Raw genomic sequence first — 11467 nt, 5'->3', positions numbered from 1 at the left:
TAGAATTGGTAACAGTTCTTCTTTAAATGTTTTGTAAAATTCACTTGTAAAACCATCTGGTCCAGGGCTTTTCTTGGTTGGAAGTTGTTGTATTTCCTTTCTTAATTTTAAACACTGTAGTTCATACAACAGCCTCCTGGTCTAGGTATAAGTTTTGCATGAACACAATTTAGTGCTCTGGAATTCCCATTCTTCTCATTGTTAGCTGTAACTTGTTATGATCCACAGAGTCAAATTCCTTTGTATAGTCAATAAAGCTTAAATAGAAATTCTTCTGGTATGTTTTACTTTCAGCCAGGATCCATCTGACAACCGCAATATCTCTGGTATCACAGCCTTTACTAAATCTTGCTTGAACTTCTGGTAATTCCCTATCTTTGTACTGTTCTAGCCATTTTCAAATAATCTTCAATAGTATTTTGCCAAAAAAGATATGGATAAATAAAATTAGGTATAAACATACAACAGAATACTATTCATTCATAAAAACTTTCAAGTTCTCACACAGTACAACATGGATGTTGAATGAAATAATTTAGTCATAAAAGGAAAAGTACATGAAATATCTAGGACAGGTAAATGGACAGAGACCCAAGTTTATTACTGGTTATGAGCAGGAAGGAGGGTGGAAGAAGAAATCATTGTTTAGGGGTCACTGAGATGTTCAGGGTAATAGAAAAATTTTAAAATTGATAGTGATAAAAATGGTTGCACAGCATAACATCACTGAATCATACATGTCAAAATGGTGAGAATGTTTACTATGTCAGTGCTAAACACAATTTAAAAGGCTACAAAGAAATTGTTGTTATGTGCTGTCAAGATACAACTGACTCATAGCTAGCCTTCTAGCAGGTTTTCAGAGGTAGTAATCACACAGGAGGAGACTGTCCATCTTTCTCCCTCGAAGCAGATTGTGGATTAGAATCTTAAGCTTTTTGGGTTAGCAGCACCTTCTTTTACCCCCTAGGCCATGAGAGCTCCCTACAAAGAAACTAGATGAGTTAAAATTATCTTGGGGGACGGAATTTAAGAGAGAGTAATCACTCTATGCAATTTCAAGGCTTTGGAATAAAGCCTGTGTAATACTTGGCAAAAAGATAAAAATAGTTTGGTGGGACACAATAGAGAACCCAGAAATAGACCCACATAAACATGATCAACCAAGTTCTGAAAAAAGGTGTAAATGAAATTCAATGAAATGTAGTTTTTTCAAGAAAATGTTGCAATTGGACAGCCAAAAGTTTTAAAACAAAACAAAAAACCCTACCTAAACCAAATTAACTATTAACAAAAAGAACTAAAAATGAATGCATACTTAAATGTAAAATGTAAAGCTACAAAATCTTTAAGAATCACCACAAGATAAACAATCCAGTCACAAAATTGGCACAGGATATGAACAGACACTTCACCAAAGAAGACATTCAGATGGTGAACAAACACACGAAGAAATGTTCAAAAACCCTAGCTGTAAGAGAGATGTACAACAAAACAACTCTGAGATGTCATCATCTCACCCCAGTAGGAATAGCAAAATTCAACAAAGCAGCAAACAGCAAATCCTGATGAGGTTGTGGAGAAACTGGGATACTTATTCACTGTTGGTGGGAGTGTTAAATGGTGCAGCCACTCTGGAAGGCAATATGGCACTTTCTCAAAAAGTTGGAAATAGAAATACCATTTGACCCAGAAATTTCACTACTGGGAATATACCCTAAAGAAACCATAAGTGCCACCCAAGCAGATATATGCACACCTATGTTTATTGCTACATTGTTCACAATAGCAAAGAGGTGGAAACAATCCACATGCCCATCAACAAACAAATGGATAGAGAAGGGTGGTATATTCACACAATGGAATACTATGCAGCATTGAGAAACAAGGAACTCATGAAGTATTATACATAATGGGTGATGGAGGACATTATGCTGAGTGAAATATCTCAGTCACAAAAGGACAAATACTTCATAATGCCACTGTTAAAAACAGGACTGACTGAGAGCTCTGGTGGCCTAATGGCAAGAGGCTGCATTACAATCTCAGAGGTGCGCAGTTTGAATCCACCAGATGCTCTGCTGGAGAAGGAGGAACAATCTCCTCCTGTCCCAGTCAGATTTGACTTGATAGTACACACACACACACACACACACACACACACACACACACAATTAAATTTTAAAAAAACAGGACTGAAAGCGGAGTAAGGGGGAAACTAAGAAAAGAGGGGATAAATAATGTACATGGCATTGAAACAGAGCTGCACAGTAAAGTAGACTGAGTGGGGGGGATTGTATAACAATGAAAAAAATTTTTTTTCCAAAAAATGAACTGGGGGCAGGGGTGGGCACGGAGCAAAATGTGGAACAATGAATGAATGGAAATCCGTGTTCTCTATAAACTTTCATTACAATCTTAATTAAAAACGTCCTCCCCAGAGGTGTCTGGTTTGAATCCACCAGATGCTCTGCTGGAGCAGGAGGGACAATCTCCTCCTGTACCAGTCACATCTGATTTGACGGTACACACACAAAATAATAAAATAAAATTTAAAAGACCTCAAAACGAAAGCAATAAGCAACATCAGAATAAATAGAGAAAATACTAAAAAAATTTTAAGAATAAAACCACAGAAAATCTTTAAAGTCTATCGGTAGACAAAGGATTCTTAAACTTGACACCAAAAGAATAATCCATAAAAGGAAGCTTTTGCTTGGATTTCAATAAAAAATAAAAATTTTGGTGTATGAAGGATTCTATGAAAAGGTTAAAAAGACAACTACAAGTGAGTGCAGCTGCCCAGGCCTGGGAGCACCAGGTGCTGAAGCAAGAAGGACCATGGTGGGTGAGGGCCAAGGCTATAGTGGCGGAGCTGCTTGGTCCTTCATGATGGGAGGTTTTGAGGCAATTCTCTCTCTTCCTGTGTAGTTGGTAGATGGGATGGTGAAGTGATGGCTGACAGTGTAAAAGACTTTGCCAGAGGCATCAAAGGGTCTATCTTGAGTATTTATACCATCTCAAAGCTAGATGCTCAATTACAGCAGACGAAGGAAGAGCAGCAACAAAGACAGGCAAGCAGGATCCTAGCACAGAGAAAAGCAGAGTTTAGAGTGGAAACGAGAGAGCAAGCCACTAGTCCTATTATTATAATAATCCTAGTAGTAGTAGTAATAGTAGCAGTATTCTGTGCTGTACCATGAATGGAGGCACATTCTGGTTTAGCTTCATGCTGCTTTACTGAGTGTTTATTCCTGTGCTTCTGTCAGTAACAGCAAAAATTATTGGTGATTTGTCTCTACATGGAGGTATTGGACCATGGCTGGAATTCCTCCTCACATCAATTTTCATTACTCTCTGAGTGTTCTCCCTGTTTGTGCTTAGCAAAGTTGTCAATGCCATTTAGTTCCAAGACATAGCTGAGCTGGTATTTGAGGTATCAGGGAGGAAGCCTCACCCATTGACACCTAATGTCAATAAAGTAATTGCCTCAACTTTTTGCTGCAAGCTCTTTTCCTTTTCCAAGGGATATTTGTGAGTCTCTTCCCCATCCATCCTGTTGGTCAGCTGGTCAGTCTCCTGAATAAATCCCTTCTATATTCACTTGAATACCTCAAAAATCATTAGTTTAATAAAGGAGTTAAAATGCACCAGCAGTTGTCAACCATAGAAAATGGTCTGAATACTTTGGATTTGGTTTGCCCTTGGCATTCCTCACAGTAGTGCAATCCTCATACATCATTAGTGGCTGCCTCTTCTCCATCCTCTTTCCTTTATTCATTATCAGTCTCAATGAGAAAAAGACCCCTGTTAATGCATACCATTTTTAGTTATGCCTCTTTTCCTTGGTGGCCCTCTTAATCAACAGACTCTTCCACAAGATGGCCTATCTGACGTCTGCTCTGAGTAGCTCAACTTCTGAAGAGAAGGTCCCTTCACCACATCTATCTCTTGCCAAAATGAAGGCTGCCACAGACCACTGACTTTACCTGCCATCCATGAGGGATGTGTGAAACATTTTTTTCCTGCTGATCCCCTCCTACTTGCCAAGGATCCTTTGCATAGTCCCTTTTCTCTGAAGAATTGAAATTTGTCTCGAGCACACCTGAGGCACAAACTCTCTGACACCAGCGTATAGATTTTTAGCATCCGAGAACTTTAAAACAAATGCAAAGCTTGTGATGCAAAAGGACCGAAAGTTTTTCTGTGGCTAGCATTTGCTGGACTCGGTGCCTGGACTGATTTGAATATATTTTTTTTTCTTCCTGTGTCATTTTCCTTCCTTCCTTCCATGTTTTATAAATCTAGTTGCTGTACTCTGTGAATTTGTTACGTTTTTTTTGTTTTGTGAAGCACATACATAGGATGTGGCTAGTAAAGAAGGATCTGAGTTGCTCCTGGTCACTCCCCTTTATAGCCATTAATGTCTTGGTTTTTTTAACACAAGTTAGGGATTTTTTTTGTTTGTTGGTTATTTGTGTGTGTGTGTGTGTGTGAACTAAATGTTTTTAAAGAGCAATTCACCAGTAGGCAAGTTTGGTTTTTTTTTTGGGGGGGGGGGGTTTCGGTGAGAAAAATTTATTACATTTAGAATTAGCCTGCTGGACTCAGTTTAGATGATCCCAATTTTGTTGGCAACATCCAAAGGATCATAATCAGGAGCAAGTCGAACATAGGCCTTCTTCTCTCCATCAGGCCTAATCAAAGTGTTGACCTTAGCCACATCAATGTCATAGAGCTTCTTTACAGCTTGTTTAATTTGGTGCTTGTTGGCCTTGACATCCACAATGAACACAAGTGTGTTGTTACCTTCTATCTTCTTCATGGCTGACTCAGTGGTCAGGGGAAATTTGATGATGGCATAGTGATCAAGCTTGTTTCTCCTGGGAGCGCTCTTCCGTGGGTATTTGGGCTGCCTTCGGAGTCTCAGCGTCTTAGGCCACCAGAAGGTGGGTGACGTGCAGATTTTTTTTGCTGTGGATGCCCTTCAGGACTGCCTTCTTGGCCTTCAATGCCTTTGCTTTGGCTTCAGTTTTGGGAGGGGCAGGGGCTTCCTTCTTCACTTTCAGCGCCATCTTCGTAGAAAGCGAGGCAAGTGTTTTTAAAACATTTCTCATCTTCTTGTACAGGCAACGATTTACAAGTTCAGTAATTTAATCTTGGCTGCCACCAGAAGGCAGACAGAAAGCGTGAGGAACTTTATTATTGCATCTATGATGGAAACTCAGGTTAGGTTTTGGCCTCATTCCACTGCAAGAAAATGGATCAGACGAGATGAGATGTGACGGGAGGAAAGACCTTGCATCCACATCTGTTGAGTTGTTGAGCTTTTTTTTAAAAAAAAAAATTTCTTTTATTTCATACTAGTTTATTTACAAAGTTCAAAAACATTGTTTTTCCACCCCGGATCTTTCCTATTTCCTTCACCTCCCCCTCCACCTATCAAATTGTAGGATCTCATGATTAACCCCAACCCCCGCCCATCCTCATCCCTCTGTTTCCCCCCTTTCCCCACTGGATCCTCATATTTGTTCTACACTAATGGCCTTATATAATATTTGGCATTATGGGACAGGGTTAGTTCACTTAGCATAAATGCTCTCCAGTCCCTCCCAAGTTAGGTAGTCATTTACAAAATCATTACTCCTGCGTGCTGCGCAGTATTCCATTGTGTGAATGTACCATAATTTCTCAATCCATTTGATTGTGGTTGGACATTTGGGCTGTTTCCATATTCTTGTGATAGTGACTAATGCTGGTGTACAAGTCTCCATTTGTGCCTCAGCTCTCATTCACTCAGAGTATATTCCAAGCAGTGGAATAGCTGGGTCATATGGAATTTCTTTTTGAGAAAGTGTCAAACTGCCTTCCAGAGTGGTTGTACCATTTTACAATCCCACCAACAATGTATAAGAGTTCCTATCTCACCACATTCTCTCCAACATTTATTACTTGCTGTCCTGTTAAACTTTGCCACTGCTACTGGAGTGAGATGGCATCTCATTGTGGTTTTGATTTGCATCTCTCTTATTGCCAGTGATTTTGAGCATTTCTTCATGTGTCTGTTGGCCATCCAAATATCTTTCTTTGTCAAAAGTCTTTCCATGTCTTTTGCCCAATTTGTAATTGTGTTATCAGTCTTTTTTTGTGGAAGCCCTCTAGGATTCTGTAAACTTTTGATATGAGACTCTTATCTGAAATAGTATTGCCAAATGTTTTTTCCCAGTCAGTAGGTTTTCTTTTCACTCTTTTGGAAAATGTTTTTGATGTGCACAGGGATTTAATCTTTAGAAGGTCTCATGTCTTTTGAGCTTTGAAGAGTGGTTTTCTTTCTCTCCCACAAAAGGAAAAGGCTTTCTTCACTGATACATAAGGTATCCCAACTATGGGGGTTTAGTAAGTCTGGACAATTGCCACTGTAACACAGAGAGCTCAGAGAAGCTGAACTGAGGTTATAAAAGTCTCAGTTCATGGTTAGCTATTGATGGGTCTGTCTTTCAAAGCGATATTCAATGCTGCACATAGGAACTAATGGGTAAATATATTAAACTCATTGAGTCTGTGATTTGTTGGCTTTTTTCCTGTCATTTTTTTTTCGAAAACAAAAGCATCAAATACACTTTATTGCTCAAATTTTTCCTGTCATTTTAAGAGACTAAGCTAAGTATAAAAGCAGGAAAATAAATCATAGTAATTGTACAGTTTTAAAACATCACAATTAAATGTCAGCTGGTTTCCCATTTAAAAAAAAACAAACAAACCAACCAAGGAAAAAACAAATATTAGGAGAAAATCTTTTCAAACCACCCATCTGACCAAAGGACTGTGTGTGTTTTGTACAGTCGAGTTGGAACCAACCAATAGTTGACCCTCTGGTGGATTTCAGAGGCAGTTAGTCACGTGGGAGGAGATTGCCCATCCTTCTCCTGTGGAGCAATTGGTAGCCTCAAAAGAATGCCATCAATGCCATCGGTATTGCTGCACAGCTTCTTGCCATTAGGCCACCAGAGCTCCTTGACAAGAAAAGACTACTACGTAGAAATATAAAGAACTTTGAAAACTCAACAATAAAAAAGGAAATATTTTTAAAAAAAAACAAGCAAGAGAAATAAACCACCATTTTTCTGCAGAGGGTCTACAGATGGCAAACAGGCACATGAAAAAATGTTCAACTGCATTAGCCATTTTTATTGTAGTTGGGTACCACTGTGTCAGAACTGACTCATAGTTGACCCTCCAGTGTAAGAGGGATGCATGGGATAAGATTGCCCATCTTTCTCTAGTGGAGCAGTTGGTGGATTAAAGCTGTGTACCTTTGGGTTGTCAGCACAACTGCTTATCACTACCACCAAAGCACATGAGTCATTAGAAAAATACAAAGTAAGATCACAATGAGATAGCATTACACACGTTACTAAATTAAAATGCAGTAGGAATACCAGTGGCTGGAATACCAGAAGAATGTCTATCTGTGCTTCACTGACTATGCAAAGGCTTTTGACTGTGTGGATCACAACAAGCTGTGGTTGACTCTGAGAAGAATGGGAATCCCAGAACATTTGTTTGTGCTAATGTGAAACCTATACTTGGACCAAGAGGCAGTCGACAGAACAGAGCAAGGAGACACTACATGGTTCAAAATCAAGAAGGGGGTCTGTCAGGGATGTATTCAACATACCTTTTCAATCTGTATCCAGAACAGATCATCCGAGACGCTGGGCTATACGAAGAGGAATGCGGCATCAGGATTGGTGGAAGAGTCATCAACAACCTGCATTATGCAGATGACACAACCCTACTTGCTGAAACTGAGGAGGACCTGAAGCGCTTGCTGCAGAAGGTCAAGGACTGCAGCTTCCTATAAGGATTGAAGCTCAACATCAAGAAAACAAAATTCTCACCACTGGGCCAATTGGCAGCATCAGTTTGGATGGTGAAGAGATTGAGATAGTTAACAGTTTTAGTTTGCTTGGCTCCACAATCAACACTCTTGGTAACAGCAGCCAGGAAATCAAGAGACGAATTGCACTGGTAAAGTCGGCTGTGAGGGACTTCTCAAGAGTACTGAAGAGCAATGACATCAGGCTGGAGACTAAGGTGCTCCTGATCCGGGCTATCTTCTTTGCAATTGCATGCTATGCATCAGAGAGTTGGACAGTGAATAGGGTTGATAGAAAAAGGATTGATGCCTTTGAGCTGTGGTGCTGTAGAAGAGTGTTGAATATACCATGGACTGGTAGGAGAACAAACAGGTTTGTCCTGAGAAGGTGAAGCCGGAATGCTCCTTGGAGTCAAGGATTCTGAAGCTTCATCTGACGTATTTTGGGCATGTTGCAAGGAGGGACTTGTCCTTGGAGAGGGACATCATGTTTGGCAGAGTGGAGGGGCAGCGAAGGAGAGGAAGACCTTCGATAAGATGGATCGATTCTGTGACTGGAGCAGTGGGAATAAGTGCGTTTGAGATGGCTAGGTTGGCACAGGATAGAACGGTGTTTAGAGCTCTTGTACATAGGGTCGCTATGAGTCACAAAAGACTCAATGGCACATAACAACAACAACAACAAGCAAAATTGTAGAGAAACGTAATTAACAAAAAGACAATAAAATCCAACAAATAAAGCAATGTTGAGAAAATTAATTTCTTATACACTGCTGTTGATTATGTAAATACAGTAGAGCCATCCCTGAAAATAGTTTTGAAGTTCCCTAAAAAGCTAATCATCTGAACATACACATATCATAAGATACAGAAATCATAACCTGGGCATTCATTTCTGAGAAATTTAAATCTATACAAAGAAAGAATTACACCTGTTTATTTGTTTTGGGGGTGTTTTTGGTTTTTGTTAATTGATATTTTAATGAAAGTTTATAAAGTACTTGGATTTCCATTCATTCATTGTTGCACATTTTCCTCCCTGCACACTCTCCCCTGTTTGCTCCTTTTTAAAGAAAATATAATCATGAGACAGCGGAAGAGAAGCATGGCACGCTCTCATTACCATTGAGTGAGAACCAACTCATAGTGGGTTTTCACAGGCTATAAATCACACAGGAAGAGATTGCCCATCTTTCTACTTCTGAGCAGCTGATGGATTCAAACAGTTTATCTGGCAATGCAACTCAATTTTGTACCAACTAGGCCACCAGAGCTCCCCTGGTTAACTACCTTTAATTTCAGTTTGACATAAAATACTATATTCTTTTTTACCCTTCTCATTTTCACCATTAATGTTCAAACTTTGAAAGGATAGTAAGAAGACTTACAAGGATAACAAAGGGGGGTGCAAAAGAGAAGTGTCTCATGCACAACCAGAAGAGGATCATATCAATGAATCAGACCTTCTAAAGCTGCCCTATGTGCATCAGAAACTTTTCCCAATAGGGTAAAAAGAAAATCTACTGGGAAAAACATTTGGCAATGACATCTCAGACAAAGGTCTTATAAAATTTACAGAATATTACAGGGCCTCCACAAGAAAAAGACTGATAATACAATTACAAAATGGGCAAAACATATGGAAGTCCTTTCAGAGAAGAAAACATTTAGATGGTCAACGGACACACGAAGAAACACTCAAAATCACTAGCAATAAGAGAGACGCAAATCAAAACCACAATGGGATACCATCTTACCCCAGTAGCGGTGGTAAAGGTTAACAGGACAGCAAGCAATAAATATTAGAGAGGATGTGGAGAGATTGGAACTCTCATACATTGTTAGTGGGATTGCAAAATGGTACAACCACTCTGAAAGACAGTTTGGTGTTTCCTCAAAAAGCTGAACATAGAAATGGCATATAATGACTCCACTGCTAGAAATATACCCCAAGGAAAATAGAACTGGGTCACAATCGGAGATTTGCACACTGATGTTCATAGTAGCATTTTTCACAATAGCAAGAACAAGGAAATAGCCCAAATGCCCATAAACCAACTAATGGATTGAGAAATTGTGGTGCATTCCCACAATGGAATACTATGCAGCACTCAAGAGCAATGATTTTTGCAAAATACTGTATAACGTGGGAGAGGCTAGAGAGCATTATGCTGAGTTAACTAACTTAGTCTCATATGGACAAATACTACATAATACATTATTGTAAAAATAAAGATAACTAGCAAGATGTGTATAAATGTCTAAAGAGGAAAGGGAAAGGAGAGGAGTTGAGGGATAGAAACTACCGGGTTATAGAGTCTGGTAGGTAGAGGGCGGGGGTAAAGGAATTAAGAAAGTTACAGTGGGGATCTGAACAGACAGGGTAATAGTGGGCATAGAACAATGGTTATTAATTTTGTAAGACACAATGTACGGGAATGATTATATTCACAATGTGAATGAAGGCATGTGCGAAACACAATGTATATGAAACATAACGTATATTAATTTTGTATGTAAACCAATATAAAAGAAAAAGAAATTCTTTCTGAAAAGAGAAGTATCTCCACTGAGAATTAATTTACAGTTCTGCTCTTCTTTATAGGTTGAAGTCTATGAAGGATTGAGTAACCAGAATCTATGACTCAGAAGTATCTGATCAATTACATCTATTCCTTATATTGAAATTTGGCCAGTGTAATAGTGTTCAAATTTTTTAAAAAGTTCACACTCATTAAAGTCTATCTTCAGAGAAAGGATATTGGAATACACTTTTCACTTTGGACATAGATTGTGAGCCTAATAGAAAGGAAGCAGAAAGACAGCTGTCAACCATGTGAACGAGTTGCCTCAGATTAAGGCTAAGAAAAATATATGCTGACTTTAATAATCTTGACAAAATTTTGAAAGAATGTATACATAGTACATTGTAACTGAGTAACTGTAAATAATTTTCCTAGGTAGTAAAAATCAAAGACAAAAGCATTTTAGTCTCCCCATGTTCTACTCATGCTTTTAGCTGTAGTCTAGCTCCTATTGATTTCCATATCTTTCCTTCTCCAGATACTCAACCAGAGAGTAGACATGCACAAGACTTCATAATTTATTCAGTAAGTGTACACTTAATAAAGCCCAGGAGGAAACAGAGCAACTTGAATTTGCTAACACATAAGAAAGAAAAGATACGACTGTATACATAAAAACTTACCTAGAAATGGAATTTTTCATTTAAGGAAGGGAACAGTAATAAGGATTCTAAAAATGTACTGTGCATTTGTGTGGTTTGCCTTTAAAGTATGCCTAACACCACAACAAGGTAAAGGTGAATAATCCAATAGAAAAATGGACACAGGACATGAACAGGCACTTCACCGAAGACGACATTCAGATGGCCAACAAGCACATGAAGAAATGTCCAAAATCCATAGCTCTAAGGGAGATGCAAATTAAAACAACTATGAGATATCATCTCACCCCAGTCAAAATAGCAAAATTTAACAGAACAGCAAGCAACAAATGCTGACAAGGGTGTGGAGAAACTGGAATCCTTATTCACTGTTGGTGGGAGTGTAAAATGGTGCAACCACT

General features: G+C 38.9%; 1 protein-coding gene and 1 pseudogene across 1 annotated transcript in view; one reads left to right on the top strand and one right to left on the bottom strand.

The window, feature by feature from the left end:
- The window catches only part of MAGT1 (magnesium transporter 1), a 153425-nt gene that overhangs the window by 132229 nt on the left and 9729 nt on the right, over positions 1 to 11467 (bottom strand). The gene's annotated exons all lie outside the window — the stretch shown is intronic.
- On the top strand, positions 2952 to 3983 carry LOC102863651 (annotated as a pseudogene).

Source organism: Elephantulus edwardii, unplaced genomic scaffold (genome assembly GCF_000299155.1).
Source record: "Elephantulus edwardii isolate Elephantulus edwardi_28Jun2011 unplaced genomic scaffold, EleEdw1.0 scaffold00464, whole genome shotgun sequence".
NCBI lineage: Eukaryota > Metazoa > Chordata > Mammalia > Macroscelidea > Macroscelididae > Elephantulus > Elephantulus edwardii.
This window is presented reverse-complemented; position numbering and strand designations above follow the sequence as displayed.